Genomic DNA, 22,936 nt, shown 5'->3' with positions numbered 1-22,936 from the left:
AAGTTTGTTGTAAGGCTGTTCACACATGCACAGAGATTCTCCAAAACTAATCTGTTGAATTTGAATAGCATTAGGATATTTCCATATGTTAGGGTCCTAGAGAAGTCCCACAAAAGGCCACCATCCACATATGCAATCAGCAAGAGTGTTTTTATTCCTGTATGCTGAGGCCTGCCATTCCACAAAAAGACAAGATGGCAAAAGGCCAAAGAGGGATGCATGGGCTCCTTTAAAGCATAGCCAAGGGGTGGTCCTAGGGGAGTTATGTCACTTTAGATATGATTCGATTAAGCAAGTGGCGATCATATTAGGACATTCTAATTGGCCAGCGCTAGTTGGGGTTTGGTCAGGGCTACAGTCTTCCATTTGGGGGCAGGCCTGGACAAATCCCAGGATTTGTCCTTATTTGGTTATCATCTTGAGCTGTTTATGACTCAGGCAAGCAGGCCTCCTTGTCCTTGCTGTCAGGGCTGTTAGAGATTGATTGTTCTTTGTTTGTGTCTCTTCCTCAGAAACTGCTTGCTCAGTTCCAAAAAGCATGGACCAAAACCTAGTTCTTAAGGGAGTTATTAGGGCAGGCTGTCATGATATTTGCCTGGCCTTCTCAGCAAAGAATCAGATATACTTCTATTTTTCCTGATTTTTGACAAAATAATGTTTCCCTTTGCTTATTTCTAATAATGTAGAGAAGTAATAACCTAGCCATTTATAAGAGAAGAGAAACAAGCTTTTCCAAAGGAACTACAGTGCATTATCACCATTAACAAATCAAATACCTCTTAACTCTGCTGCTTGTATGGCATCTGCTCTCCTGGCAGTTACCAACAAATATGCCAGATATAGCCTTACCTTCGACTGGCTTATAAGTAATCCAGAAATGAAATCATAAAGCAAAACTTGATAATACGGCTCATGAGTTATTTACATTTATGGAGTGCTGGTATCTATTAAGCACTTTTTCCAGTATTATATAAATAAAAAGAAAGTAAAGAGAAAGGGTCCTTAATTTCTGGAAATAATGCTGTGATGTGGTTTGTTCCCTTTTCGTTGTTTGAGATTGATAGGATTTCACTATGCAACCCCAATTGGCCTCAAACTCAGAACTTTCTTGGCACTGATTCCAAAGTGCTGGGATTACACATGCACAGCACTGTACCCAGCAAGAGGCTGGATAGTAACATGAGGTTTAGAGGATATGAAACTACATAAAGTATTGATTCATACCCCAAGAACATTTGTAATGCGTTGAAAGTTTCTAAACAAGGTTTTAGCATGCTCAATTGTAAACATTAAAGATAACACTAGATGCTAGGAGAAGAAAATAATGAGGGGTAAATACAACATGGAAAAGAGAAAGAAGCAAAAAGCCATATTAAATACTGATCAATGGTTATGATGTTGGTAAAGTGATATGAAGAAGAAGGAATAAATAGATAGAGAAAGGGAGAGTATTAGAGACCCAAATTATCCAGGATCCCAAAGCAATGGAGCTTGCTCCAGCCCATGCTGGGAAGGCTGAGACAGGAGTGTAAATCTGAAGCCAGCCTGGAATAATGAGACTTACTGTGTCCCACTAGCCAACTCCCAAATAACAACTCAGAGACTTATTTATTATGAAAGTTTGGCCTTAGCTTACATTTGTTTCTAACTAGCTCTTATAACATAAACTAACCAATTTCTATTCATCTATATGCTGCCATGTGGCTTGTGGCTTTTACCTCTCCTCCTGTATGTCCTGATTCCTCTGTGTTTTGCTGTCAACTCCTCATTTCTTCTTCCCAGAGCCCTCTCTGTCTTGAAGTCCCACCTATACCTCCTACCTAGCTATTGGCCATTTAGCTTTTTATTAAATCAATCACAATGACATAGTTTTACAGAGTGTAATCAAATATCTTGTAACATTTCCCCTTTTTTTCTAAATAAAAAAGAAAGATTTTTAACTCTAACATAGTAAAACTATATGCAATAAGAACAATCATCAAGTAAGAATTACATTTACAATATCCAGTCCATTTGTATTTGGCAAATTTAGAGAAATTATTCTATTATCTATCTTATCTTGATGAATTCAAAGTTTTATACATAAGCTATTTTTAGCATAACTTATATTACCAACCCAAAATTATCTTTTTAGACCTCAAAACATTTTTTTTACATAAACAATTTAAGCTTTTATGTCTCTCAACCTTATACACTTTGTATTTCTTTTGTGAGTTTTTTTTCTGAACTTGGTAACAAGGAAAACTGTAACTACAACTATCTCATCGTCAACTCTATCAGAGACCTGAGAAAGAGACATTATCTGAGTAAACAGGAAGTGTAAATAGAGCAAAAAAACTTCTAAAACTATAGAAATGACAAATGACAGAATCATCTGGCTTCCTGGCCAGTCACAGAAAGTTCCTCTGCAATGTGGGCACATCCATCTTTGGCCTACAGTCCTAGGATATCTGACAGATTTTCTGTAAAGCAGTAATTTGGAAGGACTGTCCCTGAATTCAGTTCCTAGCACCCATGTCAGGCAGTCACAACCACATGTAACTCTAGTTCTAGAGGATCTAATGGCTCCCCAGCTCAGGCTGCAGCACTCACATGCAGTACACTCACACAGATATGCCACATAAATAAACAAAAAGAAATCTATAAAAATATAAATATCTGAAGTTATTTAGAAAAATAAAATTAAAATACAGGGTTATCAGGAGATAGCATCATAGACAGTGAGAGTCTCTATTGGTATCCACAGTGGCCTATACAATGTAGTTTTTCAGAAAATATGAGACTCTGGAAATGTTTTCTGGGGGGGGGGAGGGCTGGGTCATCAGAAAAAGTAAACATGAATAAGAAGTAAAATAAAGGATAAGGTAGGTAAATACTAAATATATACATAGGTTAAAAGGAATTTTTTTAATAAAAAAAAAAAAAGAAACAAAAACAGCAATGTGAACTGAACCAACCAAGAAATATCTCTCAGCTCCCAGATAGCTGGAAAGCCCATGCTGTTCCTGCAAACATCTATCCAGGAAACAAGCAACATGTGCATCACCCAGCTTCCTCCCCATTTCCCAGTGCTGGTACCTTAGAGTTCACCCTATTTCTGGCAAGTTCCATTCTCATAACTTCAAGATGGTATTGTGCTTATGCATTTACCTGCAGCAGAAAACAGGTTCCATGGTTACATGTAAAGGTTCAGTAAAACACAAGTCATTTTTTTTTTTGACAACAAAAGCCCAGAATAGAGATTAATTGATCCCTCTCATTGTCTTTGGAGAGTGTGGCACACTAATTATCTTAAGCTATTTATGTTATACCTCCAGAGTAAGGACCAATCTTCCCACCAAACCAACTAGAATACTGAAAAGAGGTTAGGACATCTAGAAGAACTTGGACTTAGTTTTATACCCTGGAGAACTCTTGTGTTATGAACAGAAGAGTACCATGAAACCAATGTCTTAAGGTGTTAAATCTTAAGATAATTCTAGGACATGTTGCAATGGTTAAGAATAGGGAGAAATGTGTTGGAGAGTCTTTGGATATCATCAAGGAAAGAGATCGTGAGTTCTTTTCATGGCCGGGGAAGAAACATAGATGAAAGGAAGGCAACAGTCAAGGGACAGACTGAAAAGTACTTCAATGAAAGAATTTACAGGACTTTCAAGATCATAAGAAAGGACCCTGAGGTAAAAGTCCAAATCCTTTCAGTAAAGGTCTGAATAATGTAATAGTCTGGGCACTGAGCCAACAATGAGCCTCTATCTTTCAACTGCTTCAATGATGGACCCTATTCTCTCAAACCTAGCCTGCAGCTTGGCTTTTCCACTCCTTTTTGTTATAAAAGCTATCATTCCCTGTGTCCCATCAGTCCACATGTACACAACTGTAGTTACAGTTTTCCTGCCTGGCCCTCAGTCAGGACAAATCCCTCTTACTGGCCAGGCCCATACACGCTCAGAACAAACCAAGTAAACACATAGAAACTTACATTGTTCAGAAATTGTATGGTTGTGGCAGGCTTCTTGTTATCTAGTTCTTCTATCTTAAATTAACCCATTTCTATTAATCTATACTTTGCCACATGGCTTGTGGCTTACCAATGCCTTATCTCTTTCTTGTCATGGCGCTGGGAGGTGGAAGGCTGGGGAGAGATGGCCAGCCATTGCCAGCCCGGCTAGCTCAGTCGATAGAGCATAAAACTCTTAATCTCAGGGTCATGGGTCCATGCCCCATGTTGGGCGACATTTGTAGCTAGAGTTTTCCTGCCTGGCCCAGTCAGGACAAATCTCTCTTACCTGCCAGTCCCACAGTCGCTCAGAGCCAGCCAAGAAAGCCCACAGAGACTTATATTATATGTTTCCAAACTGTATGGCTGTGGCAGGCTTCTAGTTATCTACTTCTTTTATCTTAAATTAACCCATTTCTATAAATCTATACTTTGCCATGTGACTTGTGGCTTGCCATTACCTTACATCCTTCTTGTCATGGTGGTGGCTGGTGGTGTCTGTCTTCCCCAGCCTTCTACCTCCCACAATTCTCTTCTCTGCTTGTCCTGCCTATACTCCCTGTTGGCCCCTGGCCAAACAGCATTTTATTTATACAGAGTGATATCCACATCACTTTCCCTTTTCTTTTTTTTATAAAAGAAGGTTTTAACTTTTACATAGTAAAATTACATATAACAAAGCAATTATCAAGCAAGAATTAGAGTTACAATATTAAAGAAGATATCCTATCTATCTTATATTTGTTAGTCTAAAGTTTTATATATAACTTATCTTTTATCATAATTGAGGAAATTATAACTATCTAGTCCTCATCTACATCAAAGACCTCAGAAGGATATAATATTACCTGACAACCAAGAGAAGGATTAAGCAACTTTTGGGAGTCTTGTAGGGTAGACAGAGACAGCTGGCAGCCTGGACAGTCACCTAATGTTCCTTTGTAAAGTTGGGGCATTTGTCTTCAACCCACAGGGTTAGAGTCTCTTGGTCACTTCTCTTAGTGTCCTGTAGAATGTCTAGCAGTTTCTTCTACGAAGCAGGAACCTGAAGGACCATTTTTTCAAGCAAAGTTTAGTGGTCACCTTTCTATGGGTCCTGCATGTCCAGTTGATCAAGCAGTCCAGGCAAGGACAGTTTCTTGCCCAATGGCTATTTTTGCCAAGTTGAAGATAAGATATGAAGTGTCTTCAATGCCCATCCTCCTCTCTGAAGTAAATTGGTGTTGCCAGGAGCAGACATGTCTCACTGTCCAGAAAGTCTAAATTTTAAAAATGTTTTAAATGCCATATTCTGTAGACCTTTGAAGTGTTTGAAGATTACCTGTCTATCTGAAATATATCTATGTATACCTAGAAAACTTAACATGACTGTAAGTTTAACTATCATAGAAGACTAAGTGATCTGTATTTCTTAATTATACATTACAATTTAAATGAGTTGCATAAACATAATACCTCAAATGAGAGTAGGAATATATATACAGTGTAACAAAATTAACTTTAAGTTTGTATCAATAGACTAAAATCTATACCAATGTAAAACATTTTAAACAAGTTGTTGTTCTTTAAAAGTAAGTTCCTTAATCTACCCTTTCATCCTATTATATCTATATCATATCCTCTTTTCTTCTTTAGAAAGAGATTGCATTTATAATCAAACTGTTTTAAATTAATATTTTTTTTCTGTCCCACACCAGAGGGCTCTTCTGATTTGGGACATAAAAATCTCTTAACCTTTTCTTTTAGCAATATGTCTGGGTTTAGAGAAGGAGTGAGCCAATTCCATCTCCAAAGCCAGCTTGATAATTTTGGGAAATTGGGCATAGTTTTTCTTACTACTTCCTGCTGGAGGGGGGCACTGTATCTTATGGGGACATAAAGAAAATTTTATGATTATGGAGTAGTCCATGAGGGTGAACCTCTGAGCCAGTTGCCTTGAAACCATTCTGGATGTTGGAACATCTGGGCCAAGGTGTCATTGCAGAACTTTCAGGTGGTCTTGGCTGATCAAACCTGATGTATCTTAATCTGGAACAAATCCACAGCCTCTGGCTTTCTGGAGAAACAAAAGTAGAGACTCCTTTCCAAAGCAACATATCCTTATATCCAAATTTTGAAGTCAAGGTACCTTTAAAATTTACATATTTGTTTAACTCAACAGCTGTACAAGCAAATCTTTTTTTTTTGTAGTTAAAAATCCCAAAGACAACATAAACCAGATTCTCTGTGTAATATCTATCTTTGTAAGACTGAAATGCCAGTGTGGCTGCTGGCTCCACCCACCTCAGCTTTGTGGATATCGCTTTGTATAAATAAAATGCTGTTTGGCCAGTGGCCTGGCAGGAAGTATAGGCAGGACAAGCAGAGAAGAGAATTGTGGGAGGTAGAAGACTGGGGAGGACAGACATCGCCAGCCTGGCTAGCTCAGTCAGTAGAGCATGAGACTCTTAATCTCAGGGTCGTGGGTTCATGCCCCACATTGGGCGGCATTTGTAGTTAGACTTTTCCTGCCTGGCCCACAGTCAGGACAAATCTTTCTCTCCGGCCAGGCCCATAGACACTCAGAACAAACCAAGTAAACACACAGAAACTTACATTGTTTAGAAACTTTATGGCCGTGGCAGGCTTCTTGTTATCTACTTCTTCTATTTTAAATTGACCCATTTCTATTAATCTATACTTTGCCACATGGCTTGTGGCTTACCTTATCTCTTTCTTGTCATGGCGCTGGGAGGTGGAAGGCTGGGGAGAGATGGCCAGCCATTGCCAGCCCGGCTAGCTCAGTCGATAGAGCATAAAACTCTTAATCTCAGGGTCATGGGTCCATGCCCCATGTTGGGCGCCATTTGTAGCTAGAGTTTTCCTGCCTGGCCCAGTCAGGACAAATCTCTCTTACCCGCCAGTCCCACAGTCGCTCAGAGCCAGCCAAGAAAGCCCACAGAGACTTATATTGTTTCCAAACTGTATGGCTGTGGCAGGCTTCTAGTTATCTACTTCTTTTATCTTAAATTAACCCATTTCTATAAATCTATACTTTGCCATGTGACTTGTGGCTTGCCATTACCTTACATCCTTCTTGTCATGGTGGTGGCTGGCAGTGTCTGTCCTCCCCAGCCTTCTACCTCCCACAATTCTCTTCTCTGCTTGTCCTGCCTATACTTCCTGCCTGGCCACTGGCCAAACAGCATTTTATTTATACAGAGTGATATCCACAGCACACAACCCACTTAGGATTTGAAAGGAAGGCAAATACTTACCACCATCCTTGACTGTACAGAATGGTACCTTCCCCTAATTAAAGGCTATATGCTGAAGCATGGAGAGAAACATCACTATAGTCACTGTAGAGCACATGCTTAGCAGTGGATTTTCTCTGTCAGAAAAACTTCTCCTTACAAGGAGTAGAAATTCCAGAGTATTCTTTTATTTGTATTAGTTTTATTAGCATTTTGCTGAAGTGTATGTTTGTGTACCACATGAATGCAGTGCCTGAGGAGGTCTGAAGAGGACTTCAGATCTCCTGGAACTGGAGTTACCAGTAGTTATGTGCTATCATGTGGGTTCTGGGAACTGAACCTGGATCTGCTAGAAGGGCAACCAATGGTCTTCACCTCTGAGTCATCTCTGCATCCCCAAACCTGGTGGTATTAACCAACAGCTTTCCAAAGTTAGTAGGATTGGCTCTGCTGCTCATCCATGGGTGTCCATACCTAGGCTTCTCTGAAGTTTTATTGAATTTTATATTATAGTAACAGGATGGCTACCTACCTCCAAGTGTTATCTCCCTATTCTAGCAAATGTGTAAAAGTGAAAAGTATCACAAATCTTTGTACTAATCAATAAATGTTCTAGTATTTTTTATTCTGTATATTTCTCACGGCCAATGGTCTATGACATGGTCACATGATCTCTCTTATTTCTGTTAGTGAGCACAGAAAATAGGAAGGTAGCTGAGTGGCGTTGGGACCTCTTCCATGAGAGCTATTTTCATGCAAGGCTTTCCATGCTTGCTTTGTAGCATGTACATGTCACTTTGCCTATGATCTTACACTTGGGCTGGAGAGATGGCTCAGATGTTAAAAGCTAGGCTTACAACCAAAAATATGATCTTACACTTACCTCTACTTTTTCCTTCCTTTCCCCCTTCAGAAAAATACTTGCATGGCTTATTATCAATTTTTTTAAGTGTTTTATTCTCCTTTTCTGTTAATCTTTATGAACTTCGGCTCAATTCACTCAGTAGAGACATTAGAATTTTGGTTTCCCTGAGTAGGAAAATGTCAACTACCATACCTATGAACTAGGAAGGATTTTTACCCTTGTGTATGCCTAGTTATCTTTGTAAGCATTGCCCACATGAAAGGAAACAGCAAAATTACCATTAGATTCCATGAGGACTTAGCAAAAAGTATCCCATCTTTGTTCTATAGAGTATTTTAGACTTTTGTGTAAAGATGTATTTCCAAGGGACCTCATCAAACTTGGCTTAGAAATTCAGTATGAATTCAGCACCACATATCAAAAATAAAGTTAGTAATTATCCCACTTAATTCCTTATTTGAAAAAATAGTTACCACAATAGGAACTCCAGCCGACTACTCTGTAGTTGGAATCATCCTGTGATGCTGATTCACAATGTCATGAAATTTTAAATGACAACTGAGCTAAATCGGGGAGCAACAAGCCTCAGCCAAATTTAAATTTAGAAACGCTGTTAGTTTACTGAAAGTAACCTTGTCCATGTCAGATCCTGGTGATTGGAGATTACATGTGACCAGGTGTCCATCTTTCTGCTCTGTTTAGAGATAACCAAGCCCTGCTGGATTAAGACTGGCATTTCTGCTGCCCACCTCAGGAGTCTCAAAAGCCAGCTGACACGCTTGGAAAGTAGACAACCCACTTGCCATACTTGGAAGTCTCTCCTCCATACTATAGAACTTTCTAGATGAGCATAAAGATGTGAAGGTAAGTGAAACTTCAGAAACTGTTAACTACATCAAAAGTTAATTGTATGTCATTGGAAAGCAGACAAGCTAAAAGAAATTAAATTTAAGAAAAACAAGCTTTTTTTTTTTTTTTTGCGTCCCCCAGCAAAACTAGGAAGTAAATGGAGCAGGACTTATATACACTGTTGTAAGCCAGGCAGGGCAAGCAGGTAAGGGTGTAGAGAAGAAGCCAGGATCATCTGACCTCTCTCCTCACAAAGCTCCTCAAAGAGTTGTCTTAACACTCAATGTATACAAGAGACACAGAGAGTGGTCTTTAAAGTACTGTCCCCTGTACACATGCCAAAGGCTTCGATTCCAGGACCTGGGATTCATTTCACCCTTGGTGGTGCTCCCGATGCACATACTCTGGGCCTTTAAGAAACACTGAAACTGACATTGAAAGTTATTTACGTTTCATTTATAAAGTTAATGTTATACTTCGACTTTTATGTAGTTTCCTTTAGTCATAAGAATAAGTCAAGAGTGACTTCAGCACAGAAGTGATAGATTTAGCATTTCCTTTTCATCTCCCCAATTTGAATTATTAATTCTCATTAATATTCCTTTTTAATTTCAGTATGATGAGCTAATTTGCATCTTTCTTTCACAAGGAGAGCACCCCCTTACTATCCCTAGCTGTTCCTCTGTCTGGTGTGATGCTGTAATTTATTCAGACATTTAGGGTTACTGGCTCTAGTTATAGAATATCTAGAAGGAAAAATAGGGTAAGCCCTTCCAGGGTTGACTAGGTATTCTTGCATACTGAGGGCTCTATCTTTTTCACCTTTGAAAACTCAGGCTTTAATTTCAAAGGAACAGATCTGTTCAATATATTGCTCACGACTTTCATTCTTTTGTGGGCCGATCTTATAAACCATTTGACATTTTGATGACAGGTTATGCGTGTCTTTGGTGACTGCCACTTTATTGATTTCTGCTCTGACACCTCACTTATCAACTTTGGTTTTTTTTCTTTTTTTTATTATTTGTGGTTTTAAGTTTATAAAAGGCTTTCTTTTTATATTCCAGCTACAGAAGTGGCCCATAGGGACACACTCAGACTGAAAGTTATGATGAGTCCCTGAAGGTTTAATGGTACTGTATTCATAGTGAAGAGTGTAATTTTGTAATCAAGGCCTTTGACTGGATTTCTGTGTGATTGCCATTCCCCCGTCTCTATCAGTCTCTATGCTCATTCACATTTGCTAGATTTTGGTCCATAAAATCTGAAAAGGAAAAGAAACTATCAAGAAGAAGTATATCCCACTGTCATCCTTTGGCTACACTCATTAACCATTCATATCACACATAGGAAATTGAGGGCGTTTGTCTGCAGGTGAGGCAGTGATTTGTAAGTGATAAAATTAATTATTTGCAGAATTGTATTAACTAAAATAATAATTTCACACGCATTTGTGATTGGAATTGTTCTCAAGATTATATATAAAGTGGGTGCTACACATCACAAAAACCCTAAAATTTATAAAATATAAATTTAGAGTTGGACAAGGTTTGAAAATATTACATAACAGTGTTTCAGTGCTAATTTTCTGTCATCTTTCAGTTTAAAAAACCATGCCGACCCTCCTATCTTTTTTCTTCACTTCTCCCTCCTCATTCCCCTTCCTATTCCCTTACTCCTAGTAGAGGAGCAGGTGGAGGAGAAACGGAGTCACGTCCTCAGGTGAATTGCCTTTCTCTCGTAGGCAGATTTATCAGACCGTGTTCTTAAATTACAGTCCCTAAAGAAAACTTTCCGCAGAGTCTCAGGTCCTTGTGTGAGGTAGTTCCAGTGCTCGGCAAAATAGGCAGGAAAAGTAAGTGACAGAAACTGTGGAGTGGAAATGGCATGAAACCTGTGAGGAAGGAGACATGGCTGAGCTCCTAAGGTTTGGTCTGCACCCTAAGCCTGGAGGAGGGAGGCTGGCTGAGCTCCTAGAGTTGGGTTCCCACCTGACCCCTGCCCCTGGGGCTGCAAATTCTTTTCTCTTCTAAACCTGCAATACAAAAGTCTAACAGCAAGAACAGTAAACAATCACCTGGTCAGATGTGAGTGACCAAGGAGAAACTCACCAAGTATTTTGCAATAATGCTGTTTAGGGGAAGATAGGAGCAAGAAACCCCCTTCTGGATGAAGGATGAGAAGTGAAAAGAATATCTAAGTTTTATCAATGTGTTGGGATCTAAAAAAAAAAAAAAAGCAATAATTTCCCTTGGACAGGAAAATCGTTCACCTTTACCAGCCAGAGGTGAACGTCAAGGTTAGCTTTCCTCAGGCTTGATCTGCTTGCAACTAAGATGGTGGAAGAAGCGAGAATTACCCTTAAGGCAGAGCTTTAGAAGGACAGAGCACTGAGGGATCATAGGTGAGACCTAAACTTGGAAGGAACTTTGGGGATGTTAATGTTATTATGAAAGCATATAATAAAGAAACCTGTGAGGCATATAAAGATATTAAAATACACTTATCGGTCTCAACACATTGAGAAGTCATTAAAGAAGACATGGCCCTATTGTGTATTTTTTTTCAGATGGAAATGCATCTGGAGATAGTTGAAAAGAAAAATTATTACTTAATCTAAATAATATTGATAGCTATCCTCAACTGCCAGAATTATATCTGATGTTTTATTGCTTCTCCAGGCTTATAATACCTCCTTCTAACCAAGGTATTATTATTAGCATGTATTATTTTTACATAAGAACTGGTGACATTCTGTACATGCATGTAGCATACTTTGATCCAATCCTCCTCTGAAATGTTTCACACTGTCTTGAGTCACATCTCTGGAATCCCCTTCCTCTTCCCAAATGGTCCCCCTTCTATTTTTATGCCTTCACAAAGCCTAGATTTAATATATGGGAAAACATACAATATTTGTCCTTCAGAATCTGTTTATTTTGCTTAGCATAATGATCTCTAGGAATATTAAAAGATATAATATAAACCTTAAAATATTTTAAAGGGCTATCAAATTATTTAGTTATTTGGAAAAAATGATATTTTAGAAAGGTGAGGGAGGAGCTGAAGAGATTGCTCAGTGATTAAGAGCACTGGCTGCTTTTCTTAAGGACCTGGGTTTGATTCCCAGCACATATGGTGGCTCACAACAGTCTCTTAGCTCTAGTTCCAAACACACTGATGGCCTCTTCCATCCCCTATGTGTACTGCATGTGTGTGGTGCACAGAGGCAGACCACCCATACATGCAAACAATTAAACTGAAGAAAGTTCATATGAGGATTTTTTAAAAAATAGTCTCAGGTGAAGTCTTGTATCTTCCACAACATTTTCTTGAGTATGAGAATAATATTTAAATTGAAGTAATCTTCAGCTATAATTCTGTGGTATCTTGCAAGAGAACAAAATTCCACTTGCTTCCCTCTTCAATAAACACTAGTAGTTTCAAATTATAACAACCAATACCTTGGACATGTTCTCTATTGCCTGTATTGGATGACTCCAGCATGCTTTCAGGAATTTGCTATCTACATTGATTCTTCCATTTGGAGGATAATTGTGTGAGTATGCTGCATTGGTATGGATGTCTTTGGTCTTAAGTCTCTCATTGAAACACATGGCTAGCTTACCACTACCAGCTGCAGCTGGCCTAGGATTTTTTACATTCCATATGTATCCGAAGTAATTATCTCCTTAGTTTAATGACAATATTCATTAATAGATTTTTGAGGCCAAATTGGTGCATTGAGCAGGGTCAATGTGTTCAGCATAAGCTAGTGACATTTCAAAATGATGGTAGAGTTTGACTCCCACCCAACACCCGCATCAGATGGTTCATAACCACTTGTAACTCCAGTTCTAGGAGATCTGCCACCTCTGTCCTCCCTGATCACCTATATCCATGTGCACAGACATGTAATTAAAAATATAAAGTAAACATCTTTTTTAAAAGAAACAGGAAATTAAAGTGGCAGTGTATGTGTTTAACAGCAAACCCACTGGGAGTCATAATCCAGTTACCTGTGTATCATTCCATGGCTGGAATGTGGAAAGTAGCTATAGCTGTCAGACTATGTGAACTTTCCCATGTGTCAGGCATCTGCTGAGTCCTCTTAAGATCAGTGCATTTCTGAAGGGCAGAGGAAATGTAAAGAATCCTTTTGTGGAAGTCAATGGGGTCCAACAGAAGCAACTCTTTACCTCTGCCAGTTTCTTCCCATTCAGTTTCTTCAGCCAAAAATAATTTTTTTTTTGCATATCCCAAGAGCACCCTCCATCCCTAAATGATAACTCTACATAATTCAAAACAATGTTGTGGGGAGAGTGCAGGAATGGCAGGGATTGTGGGTGACCTGTATTACCTGGGCAGAATGTTAAGCCCACAAGTTTAGAGTTATGCTGCTCTTATGAAGTTTTCTTCTGTGAATTATTGCTTTTACTCAGTGGAGGGAAATGTTTGAGAGACTTTGTCTGAAGGAGCTGTTAGAAGTTTGCAAGAGGATGAATTTTGGTAGAACTTAGAAAAAAAAGTAGCAACTGAGATATCCAAACAGGAAGGGGGTGCCATGGGAATATTGTATTTCCCAGGGTTGTAGGAATCGCTGGTTGGCCAACCTTTCAGCCAAGTCACTACTAAGGTTTTAAAGCAGGAAGCAAATACTCTGCCTGTGCAGGCTCCCTGGCAAAAATACCATCAGGAGTCCCTTCTGAAAGAACCACTAAAAGGAACGGAACACTCCAAGCAACCAAGAAATGACTGTAGATAAAAACAGAAAAGGATCGATTGTAAGCAGCAGATGTATTCAACTAGAAAATGAAATCCAAAATGCAAAGATTGTAATTGCAGACTCGAACATAAAGTATAATGTCATTAAAATCTGGAACTAAAATGACAAACAAAAAATTAGGATGTAATACAAAATATTTTGAGTACTTAACACTATGGCTGATATCTCTCTTCTCAGTGCCTAGACATCATTTAAATCTAACAAGTCAAATTTAAAAAGCATAAAAAATATAGACCTGTTGAAGAGTATATGAGGACATTGAGTATTAACAGAGCTGAAAATGGTGGATCATGCATATAACACCAGCACTTAGGTGGTGGAAGCAAGAGAGGCTATGTGTGAGGGTTCAAGGCCATCCTACCCTTCCTGATGTCCTGTCTCCAAAGAAATAAAAGAGAGAGAGAAAGAGAATAAGAAGAAGGGAAGGGTTATTGCTGAATATCATCTGCAAAGAATGGGATAAAGTTAAAAAAAATAAGCACTGAAGCACTGCTCTAACCATCTACTCACAAGGGAGCAACAAGTACTACAAAATTACAGGAGATCAAGGTTAATGTATGAAGTTAAAAGCATGACACATTGCTAAATGACTTTTTTTTTTTTTTTTTTTTTGAGATAGGGTTTCTCTATTGTGGCCCTGGTTGTCCTGTAACTCAGTCTGTAGACCATGCTAGCCTTGAACTCATAGATTTACCTGCCTCTGCCTCTCAAGTGTTGGGGTGCTGGGATTAAAGGCATGTAAATAACTTTCAAAGCTGCACACTTTGCACAAGACAAACTGACTTTTCAACATCTTAAAAAGAAATTACATTTGTTTCCCATATCGGTAAATGTAAAGAAATACACTTCCCCTTTTTCTTTAAAATGAAGCATTTTGCAAACACACTTGTAGATCTATTTCCATAAGGGAGCAACCTACAACAAGTTACTTTTAAATGGTGACAGTGGAAAGACAGACAAAAATTATGAACGTAAACAATCAGTTCAAAATCTTAGTATCAGAAAAAAAAAAAAAAGCTGAAATGCAAGAACCCAAAGCATTAACTAAGACAATATAGAGGCCAAGGAATGCTGATGGGTGGAATCCAGAGCAGAAGCATATAACTGTTAAAAATAAAATTTTGTCTGGGCGGTAGTGGCACACGCCTTTAATCCCAGCACTCAGGAGGCAGAGCCAGGCAGATCTCTGTGAGTTCGAGGCCAGCCTGGTCTACAGAGTGAGGTCCAGAAAAGATACAAAACTACACAGAGAAACCCTGTCTGGACAAAAAAAAAAAAATAGAATTTTGTTAATGAGCAAAAGCATTTGCCCATCAAATGTGCTTAGCGTCCAAGAAGTAAAAAGTTCAGTTGGTAAAATAAGTATAAAAAGTCCATCTTCTTCATTAAAGAACTTTAACTCAAATTTATATCTAAGAGAAAGGATTTCTCCCTTAAAAAAATTATTAAAATGCCTTATTAAGCAAAAAAGTGAACACTTACCTACCCATAATTTATTCTTCACTGTTGTGTAAAGGGATCACAAGCCTCTTTTCTTTGTAAAGGAGAGATAGCACACTTCCGTAAGGCTGGGAGCAAACTCATAAAATTTACTCGATTTGAAGGAAAGTGAAATGTTCAAATTCCCACCACCCCAGACAGGCATTCTTACCAGCAGGATGCAATTTCAGACTTCTGCAGTCAAGAGGCTTCTGCTGAGCAAAAATTCTCATTCAATTTTGGAAAGCAAATGATAATAATTTTCCTATCCTCTGCACAGCAGGCTTCTTCCCTTCATTTGCGGACCCCTTAAAGAAACACCTGGGCAACAGCAGGTCCAGGTAGCACATCCTTCAAACAAAGTCCCATTAATTCAACTTACTTCTAATACAAAGCCGCTTAGCTTTGCCAGTGAGATAGAATCCAGTTAAACTGCTATTTGAACAGAGTACCTGTTTGTAATAAATGCAATGTGGTTATGATAACAATCTTCACAGAGCATGGAAAATTACAAGGAAGTTGTCTTGAAGCAGTAAAAAATAAATAAAAAACCAACATGTGTGTTGGTGTGGCAAACTCCTGTAAAAATGAAAATACTCAAAACAGAAAACTTAACGTTGCTCTTGCTAGTGTATGACTTGAGGAAAAAAATGTAATGACATTTTGTTTTGTAGTGACATTCTTTCTGGATTGCCCAGTCTTTCTAAATTACATAACTTTTCATGTGTTTAAGTTTTCCAAATCCTTACTTATATGTGTGTGCTCACGTGTGTGCATATGTATGTGTGCTCATGCATGTGAAAGCCTGCAGACAGCCTTGGGTGTCATCCTCAGAAATGGTAACTACCTGCTTTGAGACAGCATGCTCATTGGTCTGGCCCTCATAAACTCTTAGATTGGCTGGCCAATGAGCCCTATTGGATACCTGTCTCTGCTCCTGGAGTTGAGGTAGCACACCTGGCATTTTTAAGAGGGAGCATCAGACTGAACTCATGTCTATGGGCTTGCAGGACAAGCACTTTACCAACTGAACCATCTCAGCTGGTTCCATTTAGTTTTCTAAAGACTAGATCACTGCTTTACAGAACAAAATTCCCTTATATTGCTCAAGAAAGATCTGTTGTCTGGTTATAGTAGACATATCTGAATATTACTTATGGCATAAAGATACATACAGAGATTCTGGTCTTACCCTTAAGTAAATACTTGTATTTTAGTTCTAGGAGTCAAACCCCGGATTTTACATACCAGGCAAGCATTTGAACACTGAGTCACATCTTCACCCTAAGTATGCAGATTCTGGACAGTGGTATGAGGCTGGCTAAAATCAGATAATAAGATTATGTCAGGGGCAACATCCTACAGCCACAGACTTTCTAGAATCATGATCTTGCTGAATTAACTCAACTGGATCTTCCATTGCTTGCTCTGTTTTCACATATAGAACACATTGGCACTGTGTCATGACAACTGGACTTACTGATTTTAAAATTATTATATTTATATTTATTCATATTCTCTTCCTCATTCTCTCTCTGTGTGTATGTGTGTGTGTGTGTGTGTGTGTGTGTGTGTGTGTGTGAGAGAGAGAGAGAGAGAGAGAGAGAGAGAGAGAGAGAGAGAGAGAGAGAAGACAGACAGAGTATATGTGGAGGTCAGAGGAAGACTTTTGGGAGTCAATTTTCTCTTTCATGTGGAACCTGTGACCAAACTCAAGTCACCACGGGTGACAAACACCTTTACCCATTGAGCCATCTCACCAGCTTCATTATTAAGCAGCCAAGCTCATTTCTTGTTTGCTTCAAGTCAGTGTCCCGGGAAGCCTCATTCAAATTTTCCTGCCTCTACTTCTTAAGTACTGGAATTACAGGAGGTAATAATATGTCCAGTGATCCTCATGAGCTTTTCAAACCATACAGATCAGATATGCCTGTCTCTTCTTGTGTATGAGAAGTATATATTGGTCATGCATGTTTTGGTGATTTTAGCTGAGAATCCAGATCCATATCTGTATACATGCTAATTAAATGAATATTTTATTTCTTCAGCAAATGGAGTAACAATAGTGAATAATTGGAGAGTGCTAGCCTAGTGGAGGATGCAAGAAGCATGACTGAAACAAGCTGACAAAAAAAAAATCTCCTTTCTCGGGGTACTCTGTTGAGAATGACAGATACTGAAAAGCAATCACAAGAAAATAAATGATGTGGTATCCAGAGAGGTGTAAGAAAAAGAAAGCATAGACAAGAGACAAGATGAGTGAGAACCAAGATGACAAGAAGTGGGAGTGGGCTGGCTGGATGTTGGTGGCGCACGCCTGTAATCCCAGCACTCGGGAGGCAGAGACAGGTGGATCTCAGTGAGTCTGAGGCCAGCCTGGGCTACAGTGAGAGCCAGGAGAGATGCCAAAGCTACACAGAGAAACCCTGTCTCAGAAAAAAGAAGTGGGTGGGCTCAGGGCTGGTGCTGATGGTGCCAGCTCTCCTGGCAGATGCTTTTCCATGCCAGTCTGGTTGTCCTGAAATCAAAGTGGATTCTGTTCAGAAGTCAGTCACTTGTTTCCAACATTTGCTGATCCTCATTGCATTAATTTTTAAACTTGAGATTCTCACGTTATGTAGTTCCCCTAAATTAGAGCAAACCCCTGCATGTATTAACTAGGAGTAGGCTCAGTCCCCTCTACTTAGTTTTATTACAATTTGTCAAAGAACCAGTGTTTTCTACATGATACTACAGATTTCTAGATGGTCAATAAATGAAGAACACATTTAAATGCATTTATTCCTTCTTATACTTCATAATTCATGTATTAATTTTAAGTGTTCATAGTATGGTTATAACTATAATCTATGTCAGTGATATTACGCAAATCCCAGTTTAAAAATAGTCTAAATGAAAGGTACCAGTATGTTAATTTTTAGAGCAAATGAGTTTTGAAAGTTCCTACTTAAGGAACCACCGGATGAAATTCTCAATCAGTTCTCAGAAAAAAAGTGATGAGCAAGTCTAAATTTGACATGTAGTAAAAACGAGCCATCCATAATTTAGTCCATTTTGTGCTGCTGCTTTAGGAACTACCTTTGTGTTGACTGTCCTGTCAGAACTGCGGCATCACCGCCTGTTGGAATTGAAAGGGAGCCCAGAAATTCAAGTACAGTTATCTTTATTTTACAGGTATGAAAAACAAGTCCCAGGGAAAGTATTTTGTGTAGATTCAATGGTGTGTGCAGGTCCAGGAAGCTGGTTAGTAGTAGAGCAGGGACAGAAATTCACTCTTGCAAATACCAGCCCCGTCTACCTCTCAGTACATTGCTCTAGCTAGAATTTCCACTGCTTTTTTTTTTTTTTCTTACCTGAATTCTATGCCTCTTACAAAGAAAGAACACTACCCATATCTTATAATTTCAGAGAGATCTGGTGGATGAATGTTCCTAAGCCCCAGAATTCACTCCATATATTAATAACTGCACCTGCAGGGTTAACTAACAGGTTGATCCTTTTTGATGGGGATGATCATTGGAGATTTTGATCTTGGAAAAATAAATAGAAGTTTTAGAAATCCATGAAATGATTTACATATTATTAATGAATATATCTGGCACCAATGAAAAACAGCTGTATTGTATTATTTTGCAATGAACTGTGGAAGGAAAAATTGTTAGCAAAATGTTGTTTAGGAAACAACTTCAGTGACATCTGTAATGGGAAGACCTCAGAGTTCTCAGGAAATAGTGTAGAACCACCTGAACTCTCTAAAGCCTTACAGAAGAAAAATGACCAAATTCACAGGAAAACCATTTCAGTAGATTTAATAGAGCAGAGGAGTAATATATTCAAATACAAAGAAAAGTATAAAAAGGCTACCAGATGAACCTAGGCAGTTTCATATGCAAAAAACTAAACAATTAAATCAATTTATTTGAAAGACAGATTTTAGCTTAAGCATTGTGCTAGATTTTAAAATACTATAAATGTAGTTTTGCTAAATGGATTCTAAGTTTCCATGAAATAAAGGATACAACCCTGGCTTTATCTAGTAGGAAAAATTAAGGTTTCTGATTGTACAGAACAACATTTGCATGCCTACTTCTAGACATACACTTTATTAAAGTGATATAATTTAAATTTTAAATACAGGAAGAAGTATGCAGGATTTAGGTGTAGTGCTTTAAAGGACTGATGATGATAGTTATAGAGCGCAGCTGTAAACATCTGGAGTCAGAGGAATTGCTGGGTACTCTGGGAACTATTCAGTTTATTCTGACAGTGAGAGCACACACAACCTCTTTTCCTTCATTGTGCACCTGCCCTTCTCACAAGACCATGGAATAAGACACTGAGAGGCAGGGCCTCTGTCCATTGCTATATCCATGGTGTTAGTCAAGTAATACCTTCTATTAATAAGTTAATAGAAAATTATCATTTAACTACACCTGCTTCAAAAACAACTGGAAAATACACACTCTTCTTAGTGTGGTGGCTATTAGCGTCCTAGTAGTAGGTATTTAGATTATTATTTTCAATAATAGCTAAAATTAACTTAATGTATTTCCAATCAACAATGAAAGAAAAACTTGGAAAATAACGAATTTTTGCTTACTTATGAATGGTTGTTCAAAGTCCTTGGTAATGTCCTCTGGTGTCTCTCCTTGCCCTCCCTCTCCCTCTTCTTATGCAGATATGAATGAGATTTAGAAAGATTTTCTTCCATTTTTAATCACTTCATAGATTCTCTGACCGACAAGGGGATTTGTGGGCCACATGTCCTTTCTCTCTCAACCTGTGTCACAGCCTGCCTCATGGGCTGAGTAAAACCCAATACACCTTTTCTCTCATTGTCTTTTCACACATTATGTAAATAGGAAGGAATAAAAATAATGTGGTGGAAGTACGGCTTGACAGACAATATAATGTAATATAATATCCAAATACTTAGGAGGTAGAAATAGTGCCTTGGGGCACCACATTTATTGTGAATAAGTATTTGCATTTATACCTTTTTGTGTTGAGTTTAGACTTGAATAATAAATCATTCACTGTGGAAAGCAGTTTTTTTTTTTTTTTTAAACAATCTACTTACTGCTCTAAGGATAACAAAAAACCAAATGTAATTTAAGCCTTTGGGGGGAAATACAGCATGGATGCATAAAAGTCAGATTATACAAGTTCTAATAATAAATAGAAATTTCTATATAGATTAACATAGACATTATATGATTTACATTTTCTATATAAATATGTCAATGCAAGCACAAGCTCTAAATAAAGAAATACAGATATAAATTAGTAAATATTTTTAAAATTTTTATATTTGGATAGCAAGAATATATTGTTGAGACTTTGAACAAAGGAATACTAGGCATTTGATTCTTGACAGAGATTAACCAATCTCACTCTCTGGTAAGGCCTCATCAGGGCATTTCATCCCCATTTTCCCCAGCTGCTGGGTACCCAGCTCATCAAGAGACAAGTCTTCCTTTCAGAACTGCATGCCTGCAGCTGGACTGAGTTTTGTATCAACCAGGTTTTCCTCTTTTCTTATATTTTTGGTTGTGAGCCTAGCCTTTAACTGCTGAGCCATCTCTCCAGCCCCCTCTTTTCTAATACAAGCACCATTTTTAACATCGAGGTTTTGAGCATGATGCTTTTAAGAGAATCATTCCTACCAGTACATGCTTGGGTAGCTATCAAACACAGTTGTCAAGAAAACAGGAATTCCGTCATTGTTAGGGAATGAAAAGGAAATATTCTTTTTTATATGGTTTGGACTTTGCATATGAATCACCACTTATAGGAACCTAAATGTTGATTATTTAGCTTACTTTTTTATTTAACTTATTTATTTTTATTTTATGTGTATTAGTGTATATGCATTAGCACCTCATTTTTGTTTCTTAAAGGAGGATGATTCATTGGTTGCCTGCAAGTATTTCTGTGTCAGGGTTTCAGATCCCCTGGAACTGGAGTTACAGAGAGTTGTGAGCTATCATGTGGGTGCTGGGAATTGAATCCAGGTCCTCTGGAAGAGCAACTGGTGTTCTTAATCACTAAGCCACCTTTCCAGCCCCATAGCTTGGCTTTTTTTCTTTTCTCTTTTTAGAAATATACAGTCAGGCAAACTCTAAACTTATCTCAGTGCAGAGTGATTAGGGGCAGGAAGCCCTGCTCTATTATGGATCACTGCTCTAAGTGTATGCTTAGATTTCCTAGTAACATACACGGTAGTGTGGAATAATAATTGAGAGTATAAACTCTGGGATTAGAATGGTTGAACTCACACACCTAGATCTTCTTACTAGCTACTAGCTATATAACCTTGGTCACCTTCAATTGCTAAGTCAGTTTCCTCCTCCACAAAATACGGAAACTACTGCCAACCTTATAGAACACCGGAATTAATAGGCATGTCTCATGTAAAGTATATTGCAAGGCTCAACAAATAAAGATCACCTTCATTTTAACTACTCAAAACTGAAATCTTGCCATGTGATATGAAATGCTGATTGGTCCTTCCTTTGCAGTTTCCATTAACTTGAAGAAGAAGTATGTATATATCAGTATATAGAGGGTGAAAATTTTCAGATGCTATTCAAGAAGTATATATATTTAGGTATATAGAGGGTGAAATTTTTCAAATGCTATTGTTTAATAAAGAATACTTTGAGTCACAGGTGAATTGTGCTTAAACCTACAGCTTTGGGAAAGGATTGAAATGGCAACTTAATGGTTTTGTCATCATAACCACAGAACAGGCTTGGCATGGTGTGTAAATGTGGGCATATGGGCATGGTTGGCAAGGCTTTTGAGTTGAAACGGAACCCTCCCAGCAAGTTATGTCATCAAAATATTGCCTGGTAATAGTCTCATCTGACTGCATGGTGGTTGGCTTTCTAGCTAAAGCTTTAGTGAGTGGAGAATGTAGCCCACCAGAATGGCAGGCAGCAGGACATTCTGTCCCTCCAGACCACTGAACAGCTGGAGTCAGTGAGTCATGCTGAGCTGACACTGGTTAGCTGTCCATCAGTTTACAACATGAGATGAGCTCTGTGGACCAGAAGCTGAAGCACACAGCATCCAGACAAGTGCACGTGGCCACCAGGCCCAAGCTTCCCTCTACCTGCCACAACTCTAAGAACCATCACTGATGAGGTAGCCATGAAATCTGTCAAAAACTTCCCAATTCCCCATGCTAATGTGTGTTATAGGAGCACTGCACCTCATTTTCATTTCTAAAAGGAGGATGATCCATTCTTCCTCCTTCCCTCCCTCCCTCCCTTCCTCCCTTTCTTCCTTTCTTCATTCCTTCCTTTTTTAATTTCTGACTAATTCTTTAAGTTTTTTTAGATCATAATAAAAAGCTGATCAGAAATACTTTTAGCTGAATAAACAAGCTGACCCCCACACACTATACCATTCCCTAGTTTATTCTTGTCAACTGCCTGTATATAATAAGGCAAGAGACATGAGATGACAGGACATATGTGTATCCATGTGCCTGCCATTGTGTGAAGAGGTGGATATGTAGCAGGGTCTTAGAGAGATTAAAGCTATCATTAGAATGCTTATAGATCAACAGCAGTGAAGTTTTGCTCATTACATGGGGCCTTTGGAGTATTAAAAAGTTGATATTCTGTATCTGAACTGAAGGTGCTTGCATTTATGATTTGCTGGTCTTATTTGTGCACTGTTGCATTGAGCTTTGCTGAATCGCTGTGAGGAGA

General features: G+C 38.5%; 1 protein-coding gene across 2 annotated transcripts in view; it reads left to right on the top strand.

Moving 5' to 3' along the window:
* Positions 1-22,936, top strand: part of Hs3st5 (heparan sulfate-glucosamine 3-sulfotransferase 5) — a 283,395-nt gene that overhangs the window by 96,317 nt on the left and 164,142 nt on the right. For both annotated transcript variants that reach the window (XM_036169332.1, XM_036169333.1), the window contains one exon: positions 8,804-8,965. The gene's annotated coding sequence lies outside the window, so the exon portion shown is untranslated. The remainder of the gene's footprint in view (positions 1-8,803; positions 8,966-22,936) is intronic.

Source organism: Onychomys torridus, chromosome 19 (assembly GCF_903995425.1).
Source record: "Onychomys torridus chromosome 19, mOncTor1.1, whole genome shotgun sequence".
In the NCBI taxonomy this organism is placed as follows: domain Eukaryota; kingdom Metazoa; phylum Chordata; class Mammalia; order Rodentia; family Cricetidae; genus Onychomys; species Onychomys torridus.
This window is presented reverse-complemented; position numbering and strand designations above follow the sequence as displayed.